Source organism: Typopeltis vanoorti, chromosome 14, assembly GCF_054136105.1.
Source record: "Typopeltis vanoorti isolate ZY-2024b chromosome 14, IOZ_Tvanoo_1.0, whole genome shotgun sequence".
NCBI lineage: Eukaryota > Metazoa > Arthropoda > Arachnida > Uropygi > Thelyphonidae > Typopeltis > Typopeltis vanoorti.
Genome location: NC_143562.1, coordinates 6,549,421 through 6,574,603, shown reverse-complemented (window position 1 = coordinate 6,574,603; position 25,183 = coordinate 6,549,421). Strand labels below are relative to the sequence as shown.

Genomic DNA, 25,183 nt, shown 5'->3' with positions numbered 1-25,183 from the left:
AATAATAATAGTGTAAATGTACACATAACTAGTAAGGATATAAAATTCAGATAAAAAGTTGCCACAATTTTAAGACTAGTTCAGCTGGGAGGTCCTTTTATCACACACACAACTCATCATACCGTGTTTTAAACACATTCAAACTCTTTGCAGACACCACATACAGGTTACCAGGGTAGGCTCTTATACTGCAGTCCTACGCAATGCGCAGGATGGTTTGGTTTGTGGCCCGCAGCCACAATGGGGCGTTGTTGTCTGCGCAAATACCATGTCCTGTGCGTATCCTATTTATGCTTTTCCATAGATGTCATGGAAACTCGATCCCTTTCGGATTTTGGTTGGAAAGGATATATTCGTTTAAGTCCGGTTGAGTTGTTTCTTCCCAGTTTCTAGCCATTCTAGTCATTCTTTGCTGGACGTCTATAGACGTCCAGCAAAATCTGGATACGATTCTGTAAAAAATATTGAATAACATGGATAAGAAGTACAATTTGGTCTCACTATTTCATCCACCACTGCTGGTAAATAGGTTAACGTAACGTTGAAATCGTTATTTACAAGTTCTTCAACCAATATTAGTGGAAGGTTGGGATTTAAGGCTATTTATACTTAGATGTGGGAGGTCGCCATGTATTGGTAACAGGGGGTTACTATTTATTTTTCTGTATTCTTTTATGAGAGCATCTTATCTACGGTGGTGCTATGTTGCTCAAAGTTGGAAGCCAGTAGAGAGAAGTGGAGTCTACACAAAATTGTTATTGTCCTCATTGCTGCATTTATTTGCGTGTCGCTTTTCTTGATATGACGACTGTTTAGCCATATTGGTGAACAATATTCTGCTGCAGAGTAGACTAGGCCAAATGTGGAGCATCGCGGTGTAGTAGCAGAAGAGCCCCATGTAGAATCACAGAGTTTTTGCATGATATTATCATCGGTTCTGATCTTTAACGAGATATTCTCCAGATGTCTTTTGAACGATAGTGTTCTATCCAAGGTAAACCCCAATATTAAGGTAAGTCTTAGTGTCGCAGCGTTGTGTTGTTAAATTTGACCTGAAGTTTCCTATTCGCGAAAAAGATGTTTAGGTGAAAAGAGCTAACCTCGCTCTTATTGAGGTGTGGTGTTATTCTCCATTTATGAAAGTATTCCCCAATAATTCTAAGGTTATTTGTGAGAATATCTTCAGTTACTTCGATGTTCTTGTATTGGGTGGCGAGGGCTATATCATCAGCACAAGCAAATTATTTTGATCTAGTTGTCGGTAGATCAGATGTATATAAATTGAGTAAGATTGGTGCTAATACTGAGCCCTTCGGGAGCCCATTGTTCAGCTTTCTCAGTTTGCTCATTTTGTTTCCTAGTATCACATGAAAGACCCTGTCAGAAAGCATGTTACCAATAAGCCGTACGATGGATTGGCATAGTATGACTTGCATCAGCTTGTATAGCAACCGCTCTTTCCACAGCGTGTCGTATGCGGCAGTAAGGTCAGCAAACACCACAAAAGTTTTCAAACATCTCTGAAAGTCTGCCTCGATATGGGTTGTAAGGCATAGTACTTTATCCGTACAATTACGTTGAGTCCTAAAGTCTGCTTGCTCAACAGGGATAACTTCAGATATTTTTGGCCCAATTCTCTTAATGAGGAGTCTCTCGAGGAGCTTATAACAACCTGATTGCCTGCAGGAGAACAATTGGGCGATAGCTCTCTGCTTGATCTTGAGGCTTCTTGGGTTTTAATATGATTATTATTTTGGTTCGCTTAAAGGCTGTTGGAATGTTTCCCGTTCTTAAAATGTGAGAAAAGAATCTTGTTAGCCATCGACGAGCATTTTTTCCACAGTTAACCAAGAATTCAGGATGAATACCATCAAAGCCTGGTGCTTGGATGGTTTTAAGGCCTCCGTTATTTCGTCTGTGGTCAATTCTCTTGAAATTCGGAACTGTCAGCTGCACTTTGTCGTAAGTTTCTGAGGGATCGTTTAACCTCTCGTGTGTGTTGATCTCGAGGGGCTCTAGACAGCGAGTTATTCGACAGACAATTCGATATGGTGTCACCAAAAGATCTTTACGGTTGACTAGGTTACTTCCACCTAATTTCGATGTTAGCTATGCGGAAAATCTTCAAGGACTCTTCTCGTTGTGTTTATCGGCTGATTTTACAAATTTTGGGCAACAAAGCAGTGGTCTGGGTTGTATTCCCTCTTCCATGCTGCTGCCTTAAAGGTTCCTTTGTCCTTTGCATTAAATATTAAGCGAAAATTGTTTTTCTCAGCCGAGTTTGTTAATGCTTCGCCATTTCCATGATTATTATTGCAATACCACAGGGTGTGATGGTTGTTAAAATCCCCTATGTAGATAGTAGGATGTGGGATTACTTCAAGTGGCCATTCTACCAGGGGAGGCTTATAGATGCTAACCACTGTGAGAGCTTCGATTCTCAATGTAATACTGTGTATATTCTGATTAATATGTGCTGATATTAAGTGAGCATCCTTTCTATTACTGTGTACATAAGTTGCACAACTATGAGCTATATTTATTAGCATTTTAGGATAGTGTTCCTAGCCATAGTTTTTCTTCTCACGGTTATTAATTTGTGGTCTCTTAAAGTCTTATTATTACAAAAAAATGTACTAAGAAGTAAATCTTAGTACTTTTTTGTTTATTATTAATTTAAAATAATAATAATATGACGTGTATAATAATAATTACGAAATCGATTAAATAATTTTCTTCATTATTTTGCTTACAACATATTTAGTTAATTTATTGTAAACATATTGAAGTAATATTTTATATGTAAAAAATAAATTATGCAATGTTACATCATTAAGGAAAATTTTATTTTATTTTATGTCACTTTATGAAATAAAGCGAAAAAAATCCAAAAATGAGAACCAGAATTGTATTTGTGATGCTCTATAGAAACTCTAAAATATAGAAATCAATATATTATATACTTAAATATGTATTAGGTCGAACTGAACAAATCTTATGATATAGATGACAAAAATCGATGAATATATTTATTCTCAAACTGAAAACACGAGGATGTATGAACCTGCATGTAAAATTGGAAACGAAATGCAATAATCTCAAGAAATATTTGAGAAAAAATTATTTCCTATAAATTTAAATTATTAATATGGAACCAAATAAACCGAGATTTCTTGAAACCGTCAGAGAATTAAATTATTGAAATTAGATATATTGGTTTGTGGGAAAATAACCAGGAATCAATACAAAGGCACGCAACACGATACTGCGTAATTAACAGACTTAAAAACAGATACGAAGTAGCTCACATTTCACAGCGACCTCTACCTAGTCAAAGCTATTAACTATATTACTGACAACTTCATTGTTCAAAGGACTCGGAATAAACCCGTGATTTAAACCAGCACGCAATGAATAATTATAGCAGCAATCGATCTTGCTATATCTACGATGGCCTTCGTAAGAAACGTCATTGATCGCTTCTATACTCTTCCAAGTACACTCAACAGATTTTCCCGTGCGCATTTCTGCTATTGACATCTGCAGTATTTGAAATCATCTGCATATGTCCATTTAACGACATTTTATCATTCGGCATTGGTCTTAACAAGAGGTTCACCGTCGACCATGGAATGAGATGCAATATTCGCTCTTGCAAGCTTCCTAACCGTGCACGAGTGCATTTTAAGCAGCTGGGAGTGAAAGGCCTGATCAGTTGAAATAACCCCGAACACCCACTCACCGAATCTCCGATAGTTACTTGAAAGAATTCGAGACAGACACATAAAAACAGAAATGGAAACGCATCTTATATGTCGATCGAGTGGTTTTCTCGGAGTTAAACTCTGAAAAGCTGTCTCCATTTCATACAATCAGAAATATTTTATAAATCTCTTTACAAAACCATCCTTGAGGTTCAGACATAGAAATAAAACTTGGAGATTGGAATTAAAAAGCAACTCAAGACAGAAATACCTAAAAGTCTTCGTTTATCAGGATTTTCCAATATGCTCAAAAAAGTTTCAAATGTTTGCAAATCGAATACAATTTACCGTATTTTTCCTGCCATAAAAGGCACCTTTTTACATAGAAAAATCGACTTAAAATTGGGGTACGTCTTATGGTCCGAAGGTAACATTAAAATACGAATTTTTACACTGTACCGAAGCCGTTAGCGAAGTTCAATTACTGGCGCAATACGCCACTGAAGGTAGGTACCTAAGTTAACTCGCTGCATGTGGGTGAATCACCGATTTAGAGCGTCATTAGTGTGTAAACATTTGCGCTTTTGTACGGTTCATTTGAATTATTTTTTATAAGTTGTTAAAATTTTTATCTTAAAATTAGAAAAAATGAGGGTAAAACAAAAAAATACTTTCATACTCTCTCTCTCTCTTGAAAAGAATGTGAATATAATGTGAAGAGTAAGTCTCCTTAGTTTTCATAGTATCAAGACTAAGAAAACTTTAGATACAATTTGGAGACACTGTTCTTAGTCTTAATAATATTCATTACTAAAGTGTATCATAAAGTTCCGTCCAGAACTAAATCTTGTCCTACATCGTCTTATATCCTTCAATGTGCTCAGATGACAACAACAACAACAACAACAACATGGAACTAAGTCCATATTCACACCATTCCAAAATAAATAAAAGAAAAGAAAAATAGAAATAAAATGTCTCTATCACAAACTAACGAACCTAATACCCGCACCTTAGTCAGTTCACTCTCCCTCTAACACAGTGGTTCTTAACATGGTGCGAGAAAAGTTTCTAAATTTTGACCCAGATTAGATGGACGACATCTATTTAATAAAAGACGATCTTATTGAAATACAAGCCAATGCACGCATTCAAATGGAATATGAAAAACTGGACTTTGAACAATTCTGGTGTACAAGTTAGAACCTTATCCACAGCTGGCAAAAGCAGCACTGCACATACTTTTACCATTTTTCACCCACCTACATGTGTGTGAAATGGGATTTTCATCACTTTTGCACATAAAAAAAGCCAGAAATCGTTTAAATGCAAGGGATGACTTACGCGTGGCTCTTTCAAAAAAGGAGCCTCGCTTCAAAAGTAGTATTATGAATAAACAACAACAACATAGCAATTAAAAATTGAGACATTGTTTTGTATGCATATGTAAATATACGTGTTTATTTTTCAATAAATAAATTATCTTGCAATAGGTGTAATTTCCTAAATAAAGAAATAGAAACACATTTTTCAAGGGGGTGCGAGAACTTATTTTTAGATTCAAAGGGTGCCGATCACTAAAAAGGTTAATACCCACTGCTCTAACATAATGAATTGGATCTTCAACAGTCGACTTCTTCTCTACCAGAAGTTCACCAGTTAATCACTGACCACCAGTACGGAATATTCCACTCTAAATCCACAGCAGATCTTGTCTTTTTTCATCCACCTCTGAATATGAGCCATAGAATAGTTTGAAGAAACTTTTTCTGCTTCATTCGATATTTCCAAGCCCTTTGATAGGATCCGGCAATTGAGGACTGCTCAACAAATTGCCATCTTATGACCTGCCTTCCAACATCTGTAACTGGGAGGCTGGTTTCCTTTCTCGTTATCATGGCGGATAGCTTCCATTCTTCAGATTTCTCTGCAAATGGAGATGTGCCTCAGAGTTCTGTGCTTTAGCTCACACTACTTCTTTCTTTCTTTCATACTCAAATGACCTTGGCTCCCTGACCCTATCCATAACTTTACTGATTATATTACTCTTCATTCCTCCTACTCATTTGTCATTCGCTGCCAAACTTCCAAATTTTCAAATCTCAGGATTTAGAAAAAGGGAAGATTGCAGGAGATCTGGAAATTTGGGAAGTTTGGCAATGAGCTCCAGTGCCAAACCTCCCAGATTTTCAGATCTTTTAAAATCAACGCTTCAAACACAAATATTTACTGAGGGTCTCTTGAAGGAAGGGCATTATTGAAGGTCTCTTGAGCGTCTTTATTTAAGAAACTTTTCTTTTAAAAAAAGTGGATTAAACGGTTTGTTTAAAAGTTAAACCCCATCTCAAAGTACTCGAGGTGTAACTCATGAGAGCAATGGAAGATTCTATGTTTGCACCGAACGATAACCCGTTGAAGGATTTCCTCTTGAAAAAAATGAAGAAATTCAGAAACATTACTATGGCAGAGCACCATTTAAATTCTTATATAAAATTCACTTAAATATGCATTGGGATAGGAAAAAAATCGCCAACTGCATTACAAATATCAGCTTCTTCAAAGAGCACGAACTTAAAAGGCTCAGATTACATTCTTAGAACGGTTCGATTAAAAAAAATCTACTGACACCTTTTATTCAAACATTGGGAGTAGACGAGGCCGCTTTAGCCCAAACTAACTTTTGAAAACTGAGGAGGCAGTTCAACCGGTAGCCAATCAGAGATAGCTGGCTCAAGGCTATCACTAATAATAAACAGTATCCAGTGAAGAGACGGCGGACAAATGCCACCATCTGGTTGTCCGTAATCCTAACACAATATATTTATTGTGTAATAAATAATGTGGTTTCTATGATCGATTTTGTTGAGTTTATGATAGGGAAACCACTGTTTAAGGGTGAAAAAACTCTCTTGTCCATGCCAGAAATCGCGAACTCCTCTTCCGTATCCTAGTGTTGTACATGCGAACGCCACTTCCACTTGAGCTACACAGGCTCATCACATAACGATACATCAAACACAAACCAACTTTTTTCCCTACTGAGTTAAATGTGTGTTCATTGAATTCAGGGTTCGATCAAAGATTAATAAGCTCAATTCAGCAAACTGTAACGAATATGAAATTTCGGGCATATTAAAGAAACTAATGTGAAAAAAAGGCACCCTTCATTCTAACGAATGAAGTTTTCCTTTTAATGTCCAAATTAGGGTAGATCATACTTCGTTTTCCAAACTTTTCTTATACAGTTCTTGAGAAAATCCACTGTGTCGTAAAACATCCCAATAGACGGCCATGTACCAATGTGAACAGTGTTCTTGACATTCTCACAAACTGGAGGAAGAACTGTTGAGTTCATTGCCTTCAAAGTTGTTACCTACAACTAGAAAATGACCATGAAAAGGCACGCTGGAAGATCTAAAATAATTGACTATCAGATCAATTAATAAAATAATTGACTATAAATAAACGAACTGGCTAACGGAGTGTTTTCAGCAAATTAAATTTTAGGAACAAGACTTTTCCTGAGTTGAGTTTCTGAGCAGAGTTTTCTATGCTTAGTGCTCTTTTCAGTTTTCTTTTATGGTTCATTTATTTATTTAATAGATTTCCAAAAATTTATTGAATTACTAAAATTCACCAAACCACAAATGTCGAAACAGAAAGTTAAATCTTCCAGCGTTTTGTCTTCCTGAACTTAAAGCAAATAAAGGAAAACAAAAGTTGAAAAAAAAATTCATTTTCAATATTATTACTTTATATAAGAAATGGAATTTCGCATAGAGAGCCAGCTTGAACTAACACAAGACATTTCCGATATATAGGATGCTGTAAAGAGAATAAAATGATTCAAAGAGACTCTTCTTGAAGCAAAATGACAGTCATAAAATATATCATACGACAAAGAAAGTTCACCTCGAAAGAAGAATAAAACTAGTGATAAACGCCAAACAATAAAAAAGATAAAATAAAAATGTAGAGATAGAAATGTAATAATAATAAATAAATAATAATTTAAAACACAATAAAGATATTAAAGGAGAAAGAAGAAGGAAGCTGGAAACACAGAAAACGATGTTGTCCTCTAAGAATAAGGGGAGAATAACCTCTGTCTTAATCTTCATGCACCGATGAGAATCTCAATTGCATTAACAGACAAATGGGCTATTAAACTTATTTGAAAGATACCGAATCAATTGAATTCCATATTGTTTAATATTCTCCAAAAATAAATAAATAATCAACGAAGTCCAAATACTTGACAGATAATACGTTACTTCAATAATTCAGTTTATTTGTTATCTACTGAATAAAACTGAATGAGATTCCACACAGCATTCTCTCAATACAACACCGCAAAAATAACATCTAAAGTGTTAAATACAATATACATTATTATATAAAATTATATAAATTATATTTTGCAAGCAATTATATTCTTTTTTGATCCTTTACCTAAGCGTGAGCAAAGTTTGTGCATGAAGTATCTTCGCGACTACGCTACGTGCATATGGAAGTGTTAACTTCACATCAAGTTGCCCTAGTATCCCATCATTCAAAGCACACTTTTTTTCCAGAGTATATAATGCTGTCTATTATGGGGAAGATATACCTATACCCTTTTGACCTTTATTGTGGTCTCATCAGTGGCAGCTAGATCTAGGAGGATAATAAAGTTAAATCAATGCAGGCGTTATATATTTTCTATATACAAGTAATCAAATGGTATATCACAATGCTATTAAAATACCCTGGAACACATAATTTTAGATTTTTTTCTCCACTTGTTACTGAATAAATTACACTTGACAAGAAATCATATTCGTGTTTTAATTCTTTACCCAAGTGTGAGCAAGTAAATGTTTGCATGTGAAACATTTTCATGACAAGCTACTTATACGAAGAGGTTGTTGACTTGACATCAAATGGCCACGTTATCCAATTGCATTTTCTCCTTAATTTACTTTGTAACTAAAAGAAAAAACCTCGTTACAGGCGCCAAATGTAGCAAGTTTTTAATTGTTGACTGACAGCTTTAAAATATTCACATTTTCATCAGTTATTAGAGGTCTTACGAATGTTTCTGGCTTTGAGGAATTCGAATTCAAACCTTGGGTGACCACTTGTAATCTGTTTCACTAGCTTGTATCTGTAATTAAGTCGGTAATAACAAGGTTGTCCTTTGGTTGGAAAGAATTGGATTCTAATCCTTTAATGGATAGGAAGAACCTGTATAAGCATCTCAATATGAGTTAACCGATCTCGTACGGAGGTGAAACGCTTGGCTCTAGGCTGCTTGTGATTTGGGTTGCTGCTGTTCAAAATACTCCACTACAAACCTCACTATTCTCATGGAGTACAATTAAGCACCATAATAAGAGACTCGGCAACAGGTTAATTCAGAATTATAAATAAAAAGATATTTTTATTCCTCTAAAGACAGTAGGCTAACCCCTTTTAATCCCTAACGTTTTGCAAATCGGCAGGCAGTGGGCTTCCTTCTTAGCCATCATCAACAGCTGAGCTTACTTATGGCTACTGATGATTTTCAAGGCATTGGAAAGACAAGGAATATGGCAGACAAGTGCTGCCCTCACTTGTCTTGTATGGAAGAGTATAAATTCTAAAGTTGATTATTCTGAGATGTGGGGTTAAAACTCGAGTTTAGGGAGAAAAAACCTGAAAAAAACTTCCGTATGTCAGCGTTAGAATAATTCTGAAACTGGCTAAAAAAGCCTGAAAATTCCTTTTTGTCGACTACAGTGAACCTACAACAAACTTCCCCTCAAGACTACTAAATTAAAATAAAAAATAAATTCTACTAATACCTTTTATTCATCAAAAGAAGCAGTTAAGGCCGTTTCTGTCCAAACGTTTTGAACACTAGAAGGCAGCCAATCTCTATCCTTAGTCAATCACTTAGAGCTGTCCCAAGAATATCAATGGCTTTAATAGGCATCCTGGGAAGAAAGAGCAGCACACCACTGCCATCTCTTAGATCCTGACACTATATACGTGTGTATGGTGGCCTACTTTCCCATGTCGCGCATCTTAAGAACCGGTTCGCGAGATCTCTGACACTGGCAAAGGAAACTAACTCGGGAACCGGTAGAAGAAACGCTTAGAAAAAACTTTCCTGTAATCCGCGACTAGAATGAAACTAATAACCAGGGCTCCAGAAATCTCCTCACCCACTCGCTAAGGACGAATTATCAGACACAAGTGGAGAGTGAATTTACGTTCTGAATATATCTTGCCTTATTTTCTTCACGTAATTTTTCTTTTCGTTTAGAAACAGCATCTCGTTCGCTATGTGATCACAGGTAGTCTCCAATTAATGGAATTAGATATTTTATTTTTCAATCACGACATTGCTATTTTATGTAATTAATTTATAAGCTGATTCTTCGTAGACTGTCTGTCCCTGCCAAAAGTTATTAGTATGAAGATATTCTCAAAGATATGCATCAAAGCTGTTTCCGAAATATGAAGTAATTCCAATCGAAGAGAACAGCACGATTTATCTGTAACCCTCTGCTATAAAAACGTAGCTTACTCTGTATTCGCAGATTAATTATTATTGATTATTATTATTATTATTACGTGACACCTGCAAGGAGTAGAAGGACTCATCATGGGAGGGCACACCACTCTACTAAATTCACTGTCTCCCTTACTTAATCCTCTAATTACATGACACTATTACCATCAACATACAGCGCCATCTACCGTTCCCCTATCACCACTAATAAGTATTGTCTTTAAACTGTGTGTTCTCCTGGCCAATTAGCTTGTATGAGGGATGAAACATCGAATATTCCAGGAGAAAAACCCTGCTATGAGATCTCCTAATTCACTCTTAATTGAAATAGAAATTCACGACGAGAAATTGTGAAATAAGAAGTTATAAGAAATAAATAATTTGGAAATAAGTAGTCCGGTATTCTTAAACATTTTATTCTGCATAACTTGCAAGTCATCACCATTCTTAATAAAAATCGGAGATTCCATTCAACACGAAATTTAATTTAAAAAGACCGATTTTAATTTGTTTCACCGCCAGCTGTGATACAAAGTAAAAAAAAAATTTCTATTCTTATTCTCCCAGCACCGTCTTTAAGTCTTAAGTAGTTAATGCAGTATTGGCGTAAGCTAATGTGCACAACATGAATGATCTTAGTGTAATTATCTTCTTGAACATTTTACATGATGGAAAGGTTTTTAATACTGTTATTTAAGAAACACAATTATCTTGCAAATGCGATTCGGATCACGTTTTTCAAATGACATCTTGAAAAAGGTTCGTCTGCGAGTGCTGAACATTTTCTGTTGTTCTGTCATATCCACACTGTTGGTTTTTCCTATTAAATAAATTCATCCTTCGTTGTGGCAAAAATGCCAACTACACTTTTTAGTGTTGTGCAACGGTGTAAAACTGAAGGCGAAAGTAAGAGAGAGAAAGTATTAAAACACTGCAGAAAACAGTTTTGTTGTGTGATCAACTAAAAGAATCCAGATTCCATTTTCAAGACAAATGGTTCTAGGAATTCAAGGGGTTGTGCTACGACGACCATGTGTAATGTAAACAATATCCTGGGGTGCTGCTGCTGGGAGAGATTTTCAAACGATTTTCGAGACCTTTTAAAAGTGAAGGGTTAGAGAGGCATTTAATTTTTATAAAAAAAAAAGGTGCGTGATAAACTTGTCCAGAAATCAGCCTGGAAAACACATCTTCAAAAAAAAAAAAAAAAAAAAAAACTACCTCCAGGCGGTTACGTCTCAACCACAAAACTTCACGGTTGCAGCCAAGTATTCCGCAGATATCAGTCGCAAACACACTTTCACATCGAAAACGAGTCTGTAGCAGGATTATCCGCCCTACCGCGGATTTTCAGCGCGTTACGTGCAACCTCTCCGAACATCCTCTACTCGGCAGAGCTATATGTTTCTTGGCCCAAACGGAGTTCTTGCATTTCCATCGGCTGATAATGTTGTACGTACAGTGCTTTTTTTTGGACGGGGGAGGGAGGAGGGGTTGAGAATGGTGTTATTTTTCCCAAATGTGAAGCAAAAATGATATGACATCGTACGATAACACCCTCCTCATCTTCTCTACGTTCTCCTTCAGGTGTTACTATAGACAGTATATACGAGATGTACACCCAGTTTAGAGACACATCCGTTTACCTTATACAGATCAATATGGCAACTTACTGATATACACCACTTGGAAAGAAGTCAACGGACGCCATAGTGCGAGGAATAAACAGCCATACCGCCCCATCTTAATAACATGTAGGACTTCCTTTCGCTGAGATGAGTTCAGCAATCCTACGGGGCATACTTTCTACAAGCGTACGATATTGATCAATGGGAAGTTTGGACCATTCTTCTTATAGGCATGTCACATCACACAGATGTTCAATAGGGTTGAAATCAGAGCACTCTGGAGGCCAGTAAATTGTGATGATGTCCACAAACCACGTAGTTACAGCAGCAGCCTCATGACATGGTGCATTGTCTTGCTGAAAGAGACAAGGACGAGTTCCGTAGAAACACCACAAACTAGGAAGCATTGCATTGTCCAGAATGTCCAGATACTGTCGGAGTTCAAAGTTCGTAGCGGTACAAACACAGGTCCGAGGCCAAACCTGGAAAAACAGGACGGATCCATCACACCGCCACCTACGAATTTTATAGTTGCAGTTACACACTCTGGTAAGAGATTTTTACCGGGCATCTGCCATACCAACACCGTCTATCTGCTTGATTGAGGTGTAGAGTTATTCATCATGCTCCATAAGACAGCTTTCCAAGCTTCCCCGTCCGTCCCGCTGTACACGCTTTTTGCACCACTGAATATGGCACTGCATGTTGGTTCCGGTAATGTGGGGCTTGCATACTGCGGTCCTACCAATGTTGTGAACCGTGGATCTGAATGTTTTTGTGCAGAATTGTGTTCCAGTCGATGCTTGAAACTCCACATTCAACCTGTCGTCAGAAGAATGTCAGGTTTTGCATATTATTCTTCGTAGCATCCTGCGGTCCCATTCGGTGAGTGTGGTGGGTTGTCCATGGGGAGCACTTACAGTTGCCTTCCTGCGCTTTCCTTCCACTGTGGTATCATTGATTGTTGACCTGGGATGGCGCAGTTTGTCAGCAGTTTGTTGAACACATACGCCTGCAACATAGCATCCTATCACAACGCCTCTTTCGAACACCTTCATTTCCCTTCTTGCAACGCTTCACCGAGACACAGTTGCACTGGTTTGGGAGCATCGTATTCTTCCAATTTATACCGACTACAAACACCTGACTCCTTACATGGCACGATGCACCTTACCCATGGGAATGTCCGTTGCCTTCTTTGCAAGCAGTGTATATCAGCATATTTAGATATACACAGGTACTATACACAGTACATACAGATACTCATATCAATACTGTATGACCACAGATGCGAGACCCTTCGACCCTTCTGCGCATGGCAGAAGAAGGCGAATTGATTCCGATAAAAAAGGTAATCAATGCGTTTCGTGGGAAGAGTTTTTATTATTATACGTAGGAAAATTAGCTTTTCTTTCTTGAAAATTCTAATTATTAAAGTGGTAACTATTTTGCTTGTACAACAGTTGGAAAAATTATCTATAAAGCACGTGATTTCGCAAGTTTGGTAACGAATTCGTACATCGCTTTTTCCTTTCTCCCCTTCAACACGAACTGACTCTTGTTGGCATATTGCCAGCCGAGGGTCTCGCATCTTTGGTCGGACAGTATCTCGATGTAGATCAGTATTTTGCCTTCTAAAACAGTTTCCTAATCTTATTACAATACAGTCACGACGTTTCTATACAACCACTTGGATTTAGGATGGTTCCTAGTGAACGTCCATTTATTTTTACATTAAGAAGGTTGCACAAACTTTTGAATTACAAATGTGCAACGGATGACTCTCTCCATGGTCATAATACTTATGGGCATGAGAGAAAGAGGGGGGGGGGGGTATTCAGCCATCCCTGAAAGGAGCAAAACCCTCTATTTCTTAATTAATAATAAGCTAAGCGTTCCTTTGTACGCTAACAACTAACAACGAGATTGTGACATTGAAGTTCTTTTTCTAAACCCATCTGTTGAGCTCTGATAAGAGAGAAATAAATTCCGAAGATTTCTTGGGTTTGAATGATACTCACAATCACAGCCTGCAATGAATATTTATACCATTAAAGTGCGCTGACGTTAAACCATTTATATGCAAATATTAGCTTCTTATCTTACACGCAGACCGCAGCGCTGCTTAATTACCTGAAGATATATTCTGTCACCGCTGAATATATTTAAATAAAATTCGTTTCTAATGATTTTTTTAACATCAAGCTTCTGCTGATAATTCTCATTGTACCCTTTAATGGAAAGGATCACTTTGCACGTTCGCTAAAAGGCCCAGCTGTGTTGAAGTGTGAGAAGCAAAAATAGGTCTTCTTTGGTGTTCGGTACTTGACATTTGTGGCATAAAAAATCGCCTTTAGGACACAAAAAAAGACCGGGAAATGAATTCAAGTCTTTAGAATTGTTTTTAGAAATTATACGAATGAATTTCAATTACCTGGAGATGTTATGGTTCGTCTTAAACATCGAATATTTGATTCGTTAGAATACAGAGGAATCGTTGAAGAAATATTTTCTCAATTTATTAAATCTCATGAATTAATTACTTTAACTAATACATTAATATGAATGAATGTTTCTTCTAAGGTTTTGTACATCCGTTCTAATACAAAAAAATAATTTAAAAAATAATTTTTAAGACACTTAATGCTCTTAAACTAGAGACCTCATTAGTCAAGTGGTTAGAGTTAGTGGTTGTCGGAGCAAGTAAAAAAAAAAAAAAAAAAATCCGTACTCCAGTCACGGTGTTAATGTACCCAGGAATGTGAATGTGTTCCAGTATGGGAATCATAAAACAAAATTAAGCCATCAAGCGACTATCCATTATCTGTTAGTTGCATTCTCTAATTGGTACGTCTGTTCTGCAGTATAAAAAACCCAGCCACCTACGTATGAGACTAGCTAAGTCACCTTCAGTTGAAAAGTCCACATGAAACTTATTCGCATCCTAGACGAGAATCGAATCCAAGTGATGCAAACCTGTGACACGATGTTCTCGAAATTGCACAACGCAGGTGCTAATGGAAAGTTCAAAAGGCCATCATAAGACAAAACGATACAAAGTTAACGCTAACTACGTTTAACCTTAAATAATCAGGTTATTTTTTACTAACGTAAACAGTCATTAAGAATTTGAAGGATCGGTAATTTGATTTGACTGCAACATAAAAATATAAAATGTGACGTAATACTGTATGATTACAGTTTTGTGTTGCGTATTTATCACTAGGCACAAATTTATTCATTACGTTTTACAAAACTCCACGTTGTTTTTCATTTAGCCTGTGCATTCTTATTGTATCATCCTTGACGTTACATACGCAGAACAACCGATTATACACAAGTTCCTTGCATAGTTCGGTGAGATATGAGTCGGGAACACTCTTCATTAAAAGTTTCTGTCGATTGCTGCACACAGAAGTTCTGTTTGTCTGTACGAGCCCTGAGACGGCGATCTCGTTCCTGACAAGACTGTCTTAGGATCACAGTTACGCCTCTTAGACAAGGAAATGGGTTATTTTTCCACTGATTAAACACTCGGAATATTTCATCTTTTGAGAAACCAGCAAGCGCTGCTTTATAAAAATCGTGGCTCCGAAAGATCCCTTGTTTTTAACATTGTGATCAACGCTGTTGACTATTACTGACCACCAGCATTCTTAAACAGCTGCTGCCAAGAACACGTTGTGATGCACGTGACCAAGTATTTTGCATGCACGCTGCGTAAGTGACGTTTACGTGCTCATAAAATGGGAAAATAGCTGAACGCGTTGTACACAGCATCTGCATGAAACTTCTTGTTTGTCTTTAAACATCGGGATTTTACAATGAACGTGAAGAAAACAGTTGTTTACACCAATTAATTCAATTCATTAATACTAAAGGAAATACTGATCAAATTCTTTTAGTGAGTTTGCAGGAGATTGCATATTAAAGTGCTTGACTAAAAGGAGGATTGAATGAAGTACTCCAACAGTGGATATTATGATGATGCCTTTTATAGAATTACATCTCCAAAACATTCCCAGTCGGCGCTACATCTGTGACAGTGTTTACCATGTACCCAATAATGACACGTCTTGTGCAAATTTTGCATTCGTGTAATCTGCAGTTATTCACATTTCAAGCAACGACTTTTAGGAGTAACTCCTGAGCAAATGTGAGTCCAAGATTGATCGCAGTCTATCGATCATTGCTGCAGACAGCGCGAAGAATTATGATCGGCGAAATAAGTTGCTGCAATAGCATTAAAAGGAAGTGATACACGACAAAGGCGTTTCCTTTCACACCAACTTGCAACCCCCATCAACTGGCTGACATGCAACTCGCTTCTAAACAAAGGTCACCCCCCCCTCCGCAGTCCACTTAATTATTCTGCGTTATCTGTTAACTAGAAATTATTGTACGCGTTTGTAAGGGGCTTGTTTCAGCTCACTAGACGCATGTTCAAAATAATCAGGTTTTGTGAAGTTTGGATATCATAAATCAGATCTGTTGTTGCATTTTATCGCTAAATGATATAGCCAAGCCATGTGTGTGTGTGTGTGTGCGCGTGTGCGTGAATATATATATATATATATCATCACCATCAACATGCGTATCACGGATTTAGGCCTAGCGTGGCCTGTTCTGGCCTTAGAATAATATATATATATATATTATTCTAAGGCCAGAACAGGAACTTAGAATAATAATATATATATACAGGGTGTTCGGGATAAATTTGACATATTTATAATTAATTATATTTTTCCGTAAGTTACATGTATTAACACACACTTCTCTTCATTTAAAAGTTTGGACCCTTCTTCATTCATATACAAGATGTCAGAAAGGATGGATAGCTGGAACCCACCTGAATCATGGAAGAGAATAACTTGTATCATGATGATTCGTGCCCGCCATCAAAATAAGGATATTACGACTGCTGCCCAATGCTCCCTGAATACAGTAAAAACAATCAGGCATGAACTAGAGACTTGCAATGGTGACTACGAGGATGTAGCAAGAAGAAAGATCCCTAGAAGACGATCTGATTGCGTTCGTACAGCAGAATTCCTCGCAAATCTGCAGGAACAGGTGTTGAAGAACCCTGGCATTGGAATTCGGGCTTTGTTCGTGGAGTTGCTAACTGTAGTCAAGCCCTGGATAACAAGGGTAGCCAATGGTAGGCCGTATGTATGGCAGCAGGATTCGGCCCCTTGCCACACCTCTGGGAAAAGTCAAAAATGGTTGTCTGAAAATTTCTACGACTTCACCAGTCCAAATGTTTGGCCTCCAAACTCCCCAGACCTTAACCCCATGGATTATTTTGTATGGGGCGCAGTTGAAAAAGACACCAATCGCACTTCCAGTAATACAAAAGCCCAGTTAATGGATAAAATTAAAACAGTTTTTGCGGCCCTTCCCAGGGAGACTGTAGCATCAGCTTGTTCGAGGTTCCGAAGCAGAATTGAAGCTGTGATCGATGCTAATGGTGGTTATTTTGAGTAAATCTTGTTGATAGTATTGTAATTAACTCTGCCTGTAATGTTTTTTTGTCAATTCATTAAATTTAATAGATACAAAGAAGATTTTCTTTTTCCTTACGAAACTGTCAAATTTATCCCGAACACCCTGTATATATATATATATATATATATATGATCATTCTCAATGATCATAGATGACCATAGTCAATGATCATTCTGTCATCATATATATATATATATATATATGATGACAGAATGATCATTGACTATGATCATTCATATATATATATATATACATATATGTAGAAAGTATTTTTACCTTGGGTATAAATATGTTAAAGATACCAAGCAATTTTAAACCTGGTTTTTCTCCATTTCCCAAGTAAGCAAACAGACTAAAAGTCAAGTTTGCGCCTGCAATTGATGCAAGTCTAACTGATCCCACAGGTAGTGCAGGACCAGGGCAACTCGTGGCAAAGGTGGAACAAGCTCCGATCACTAATCTTAATATTTACCCTTAATGCCAAAACACATCTCCAAGATGGGGATGTATGATGTTTTGTATTAAAGGCAAGGGGCCACTACCCAGACCGGTTTCGACCTTTATTGAGGTCTCGTCAGTGGGAGCTAGGCTAGAATTAGAAATACCAAGAATTAGTAATACAGAGCTTGTAAGTATTTCGCCAAAACAAGTTACCATAAGGTGTTTTAACCTTATTAAATAAAAAATAAAAAATAAAAAAATAAAATAAAATAAAAATCTCTGGAGGAGATATATAAATGTAGAAAGTATTTTTACCTTGGGTATAAATATGTTAAAGATACCAAGCAATTTTAAACCTGGTTTTACTCCATTTCCCAAGTAAGCAAACAGACTAAAAGTCAAGTTTGCGCCTGCAATTGATGCAAGTCTAACTGATCCCACAGGTAGTGCAGGACCAGGGCAAACTCGTGGCAAAGGTAAGGTTAAAACACCTTATGGTAACTTGTTTTGGCGAAATACTTACAAGCTCTGTATTACTAATTCTTGGTATTTCTAATTCTAGCCTAGCTCCCACTGACGAGACCTCAATAAAGGTCGAAACCGGTCTGGGTAGTGGCCCCTTGCCTTTAATTGCCTTTAATACAAAACATCATACATCCCCATCTTGGAGATGTGTTTTGGCATTAAGGGTAAATATTAAGATTAGTGACCGGAGCTTGTTCCACCTTTGCCACGAGTTGCCCTGGTCCTGCACTACCTGTGGGATCAGTTAGACTTGCATCAATTGCAGGCGCAAACTTGACTTTTAGTCTGTTTGCTTACTTGGGAAATGGAGTAAAACCAGGTTTAAAATTACTTGGTATCTTTAACATATATATATATATATATATATATATATATATATATATATATATATATATATATATATATATATATATATATATGATGACAGAATGATCATTGACTCGGTTAACATATATAGTTTTATGAAGAAAATTGAATGACTAGAACCGAGATTTAATTAAAAAGGTTTTAATATAAACACACTACTAGTTTCGGCCTGTAACAGCCTTCTTCAGGTGACATTATAAAAGAAAAAATATAACCCTCAATGTCACCTGAAGAAGGCTGTTACAGGCCGAAACTAGTAGTGTGTTTATATTAAAACCTTTTTAATTAAATCTCGGTTCTAGTCATTCAATTTTTTTCATAAAAAAATATATATATATATTATTGTAAACATCTAGACCATATGTCGTACCTTTAACAGAAATCGGAATTGCAGCCTCAACAATCACAGTCCACTTTCAATGTCCAAATTACACAATTCCTGATATTCCTTTCGTCAAAAGGGAGAAAACGACAGAACTGCCTTTGTGCGATCTGACATCGCTTCCCAAAGGTTGCTAATTTAAAATTCTTGCTTTTGATCTCCTCTGACTCAAGGTTTCCTTGACCATTCAGTCACATTCATCTGCTGTGTTTCGAAAATCACTCCTCACCGCTGGCTTTCTGCAATCTAGCAAAAGCCAAGTGTTAAGAACAATAAGCTGAAGAGGTCCACAACTCCAAATCGCTTCCGAACATTAAAGACTAAGCTGGGCTTGACGCGGCGGTATTTGAAGAAAACAATGACCTAATCTATCAACCCGAATACCTGATGACCTTCTCCATTTTCCCAATGCCCTTGATCTTTCTCCTTCCAGATATACCGTAAAGATTATCTTTACTCTCCATAACTTTGCTCGCAATTGTTTGTAAGTTTCCTTCCTTCAACCACTCTCAATCTTTTGTCAGCACCGAATCTTCTTTCATTCCATCTACCGCTGTTCTCTGGACCAGCCTTCCTCGTCAGGTGTTTCCCAATAACCACAGCCTCCGACTCTAAGAAAAATGTAATAGATCTTTTTCTATCCTCACCTGCATTCCACTCATAGCAACAGTCCTTGGTTCTTTTATCTCTCGTGTGTGGATTAATATAAGAAGATAACATAAGCTGGACGCCAAAGAATGTTCTAACATTCTTTTGCGTTTATTAAAACTAAGGAGAAAGATTAAACACTTGTGACTCTTTGTTTGTTTGAATCTACTCGTCGCGAATTTCAAATATTTGTTTGGTCGCTTTGGATTTACGGCCCACGCTATGAGACTATTGTATTAGGTATGTAGATAACGTGCGTTCTTCTGTACAATTTGCCTGTTTTAGCGGATTGAAAATCCCTTCTAGCTCTGTATAAGGTCGGCGAACTCACCTTCAACTGAAAAGTCTCCGTAATAAAGATTCTATACGTCCTGGACGAGACTCACTTCTTTTCAGTCAAAGCGCGAATTAAAAAAGTGATGTTTATTTAGGATATTTCTTAGATCACCTTCAACTGGTCTTACAAACGAGCGATTATTCTAAGCTTGCATGCAGGTTGTGATTTGAATCGTGTGTGAAAAGGTCACATTGATGTCAACGACAGTGCGTTCGAAATAACAGAATGCAGTTGGAACTATTTTAAAGCATTCTTCTCTTTATCAGTGGAATCTTTTTGCTCTCGAAATGTTCTTCTTCAAGACCCCAAACAGGTAAAACTGAAAATCTAGCTTGCTATTATAGGAAAAAAGTTACTCCAGAAACTTCCCAACAAATCAAAACTTTTTAACCTCCCAGCGATCACATATGCATCGATGAGTTATTTGAAATAGTACTCTAATTTGTTTTCAAGGATTAGGCGTTGTTGTTGGTTTATGGTAGTCAAAGAAGAGCCCACATCCCGAACAGTACGAAATCACAAGATGAACTTCCCAATCGTTTCCTCTTTTGTGTTTGGAGATCGACTTGCACCAGCAGTACTTGCTCTCAACAACGCCTAATATTCTCGGTAACTCCACATTCAATAAAACTGAATCCAGAATCTGGACTTTGTGTGTGCTGTGTCGTCAGAAGCACGAGGCAGAAAGGAAGTGTCAATCCCATTGCGTACGGCGAGAAATCGGAGAATTCCCAGAGTACAAAGAGGTGACCGAGAACCCTCGACGCCTGTAATCCTTCTCCACCCCCACTGCGCCAAACTTACTCGCCACCGTACGACTGTGACAAGCTCACTTGTACAAGCACTTTGTTGCGTCTTAAAAAATAAAAATTCTCTACGAAATTCAAAGGCACTTTTTGAATGAGACTCCATGGAAGTTCTTTTGTGTCATCTGCGGATGCCCTGAAGGCATCGTTGGCTTTCCTGTGAACAAGAACTCCCTTAATCCACTTATCCCCGAGCCAGAAACGATGCAGCGTTCAAATGTGTCCTCAAAACCACAAATAAAAATAAATGTTGTAAGCGAAGTTTTCTCTTCGATCCTGCTATTGGATTTTTAAACGTCAGAGGCGCCGATCGATACTGAGAAGTTTTTAAATTTCGTAAGGGAGCTCTCAGTGAAGGAAATAAATTGTCCACATTAAGTATAAAGACGAAGGATATCCTCCAAAATGCGTTCAATTATACTCGTCGTTCGAGCCTCGAAGAGAATAACGTGCTCCGTCACTTCGCTTAGTTTTTCTCCCATTTTTCCGAGTCAAAAGAGTGCATCCATTTGATGGCTGATCACGTCGCTAGAAAAGCAGCCACCATGTTATCCGATAGCGTCCAATTAGCGTTTGGAGAGATTTCCAGTCTCACCGTATTCAATACCACGTTTTCGTGTTTGCATTCATTCCTGGATTTTTTTTTTTAATTTCCCATTTGAAATTTCGAAGTTCATACTGTCGTGATTGGGAATGGAGATTTCGCATTGGATAACTAAACTAAATTATGGTTGGGCATTTTATCTTAAGAGAATCAGAAATTTCTGTATGTACATCAGTGGCGCACCCAGAGGGAGGCCAAGGGGCCCTGGCCTCTCCAAAGAAAAAGGAAAAAACACTAGAAAAATTTCCAAAAATCTTTTCCTAACTAAAATTCCTTTTTTTAAAAAAAATTGTTGTGTCGTGTCTTGTATTTCTATACTATTCATGAATTAGCGATCACTGTAGATGCGCAGTCATAGGTCGTATGCGATGCGTAGTGTGCATTCTCAAATCGTTTAAATTAAATCTTGAATGCGCTACTGATGTATATGTCACCCAGTTTCTCTCTCTCTCTCTCTCTCTCTTTCACGCGCGCACGCACGCACGCACGCACGCACGCGCACACACACACACACACACACACACACACACACACACACACACACACACACACACACACACACACACACACACACGGACATACATTCAAAGCCATAGATTTTTGTGAATCCGACGTCTTCTTTGCTGGCATATTTCTCGCTGGTGTTTCGTCTCACTGCAACCACGTCACAGTATTTTTACACTCTTCGAGTTTATTTCTGTCAATGCTGAACCGACAACCAAAATCTCAGGTGAAAAACGGAAAAAATATGAAAAAAAAAACTACTCTAAAAGGAATGTTTGGCTGCACACGAGAGCAGCCTACGCTTCGATCTTTACCAACTGCTCTCGTCCCAAAAAGGTCCCGTGAAAGCATTTGCTGACGGCTCACTTCGGAATGAAAGAAAGCGAAATGTAGGTTGAATAGATATAACCCTATCGAGGGTCTCATGATATCGTTAAAGCAACAAACTCCGTAACGAGAGATTTGCCTCGATGAGCAAACATCAGCGGGAGGAGCGTCAACATCAACAGACGTGGAAATGGAAAGAAAAAAAAAAGAAAGAAAATCTCCTGCGCTGCTCCTGCACCCAACACATTCCCGAATAGAACACGTAGTTTCCATTTTCGCTCGCACTTCATGCGGATTTTGCCAAATGCTTATAGGAGATGAAATTTCGAAAAAAAAATTGTAACACCAATCAGTACAGCAAATGGGTTCGAGTCGCATGCGACCCGAAAGCCTGTGACAGCCTAAGTCGGCATAACGAGGTGTCACTTTACTGACGGAAATAGTGCAAAGAAAGATAAACTATAATAGCGACAGCATGTGACCCATCAGGATCTGTGAAGAAGCCATTTGGGATCGGACAGTGAAAATGAAACAGTCAAGCAACTCGAAATCAATAAATAAATCGATTTTATTTTATTAGTTGGGTATTATTTGGTGTTTATGCTGCAGGTGACAGCCTAAGTCGGCATAACGAGGTGTCACTTTACTGACAGAAATAGTGCAAAGAAAGATAAACTATAATAGCGACAGCATGTGACCCATCAGGATCTGTGAAGAAGCCATTTGGGATCGGACAGTGAAAATGAAACAGTCAAGCAACTCGAAATCAATAAATAAATCGATTTTATTTTATTAGTTGGGTATTATTTGGTGTTTATGCTGCAGGTGACAGCCTAAGTCGGCATAACGAGGTGTCACTTTACTGACAGAAATAGTGCAAAGAAAGATAAACTATAATAGCGACAGCATGTGACCCATCAGGATCTGTGAAGAAGCCATTTGGGATCGGACAGTGAAAATGAAACAGTCAAGCAACTCGAAATCAATAAATAAATCGATTTTATTTTATTAGTTGGGTATTATTTGGTGTTTATGCTGCAGGAAACATAAATTGAAGGTAAACACGTCTACTAAGAGCATTATTAGAAAATACAATTCATGATTAAAGTTACGTTAGGTTAGATTATTTTGGATTTACTGGCGAAATAATTCAACATATGAGGCCCGTGTATTATGTCAGCTATTTGACTGTTATGCCAGATGAAAACCCTGAGTTTCAGAAGGAGAAAAACCCCTTCCACCTCCGATATGAGATCGACTGACTCCTTCATAGAGTCCTAGACAGGATTCATGATTAAAGTCAAACATCAGTTATACATGGAGGAGTGCTGATAAGACACGTCTCGATTACTTACGCTCCGCCCTCTTCGGGTTCCACGAATCTCCATTAGGTTCTTCTGGAAACGGAAATAGATTGAACCTGAAATGTCTGAAAATATCCAAGTTGAGGAATCAAGGTCAACGGAGGCTTCCATTTTGTTTTCTTTGATCTTCTAACTGTTATGCAAGGAATCACACAAGCGCCCAAAACAGAGAAATACAACCAAGGTGTCATATTTCTGAAAGTGTGTTTTCTCTTCAATTCAAGAAAGCTTGAGATGAAGAGAAAAAAATATTTAATGTTATTTTATCCGCAGTAACAGCTTCTCCTCACTGAGCGCCATTTTCACTGCTATAATTCAATGCAAGAACTACGAAACTTCCCACCAAAGTGCAGAGTGTGTAATGAAAGACAAAGTAATCTAATTGGCCGCCCTACTTGTTACGAAAAATAGGTATCTGTTTACAGCATCCACTCGTATGTATTTGTAAATAGATTTTCTTTTATTACAGTTATTGTGCAACTTGGCCCCACAGCATCAAAAATAGCGAAGAACAACTGTTTCGCTAACACACACACACACACACACACACACACACACACACACACACACACACACACACACACACACAGTGGTCCATTTATTTTACCCGATTTCCAAGCTTACCTATTGTGTAGAAATGCGAGCTTCTTGAAGTAAACATCAAAATGAGATAAACAGTGCATGTTATTACCACCTTCAATCCTGTTAACATTTCCTTGGCTAATTTTTGTTTACATTTATTTTCAGACGTTAATATTTTTCGGATTATGCATGTATTTACCATTTCTAGTTTCAGCGCAAATGTTATTACCAAATAAAATATGCAGCCACAGCTTGCGATTAAAAACACAAATCACGACCTCTGCTATTTGTGGGTTTGTTTGTGCGGAGAGCAGCGAACATTAACGATCGCAAAAATTGCGCGATTTAGTAAAACAACGTAACTTAGTTCGTATACAAATGGCAAATTAACCGATGTTAATGGTGAACAGTAATCACATTTAGCTGACTACTGCAGCGCCATCATAAAAATATATCGGAAACCACAACATATTTTTATAATCAAGAATTGCATTACGTTGACTTCGCGATCTGCATACGAAAATCTTTAAAATATCGTTAAATACTCATAAACCAATGCTTAACCATCAATAAAATATACATTTATGCAATGCCAACATTAATACATTACTTACTGAGTTTAAGTATTACGTGAATGGTTATCGTTCCTTGCTCTGAGTATCCAAAAAATAATAATAAAAAAATCAAACGTTTAAGAAATGGTTTTACTGTTCAAGCGCTTGGTTTATTTTTCTTGCAAAATAACTGGGCCAATTGATAACAGGTGTCACTGTACTCGTTTAACTTTTCTCATGCTACTGTAATGTTAAAAATATTGACAAATAGCAAAATTTTTACGCATATTTAGGAAGAATTAAATAACAAGAAATAAAAATACAAAACAAGCTCTTTGTTTATTTTTCTTGTCAAAATGACT

The 25,183-nt window shown here is 37.4% G+C and overlaps 1 protein-coding gene across 1 annotated transcript in view; it reads right to left on the bottom strand.

The window, feature by feature from the left end:
* The window catches only part of LOC150099142 (uncharacterized), a 148,052-nt gene extending 123,147 nt beyond the window's left edge, over positions 1 to 24,905 (bottom strand). The window contains exon 1 of the mRNA XM_090404265.1: positions 24,882 to 24,905. The gene's annotated coding sequence lies outside the window, so the exon portion shown is untranslated. The remainder of the gene's footprint in view (positions 1 to 24,881) is intronic.
* Positions 24,906 to 25,183: the final 278 nt, after the last annotated feature.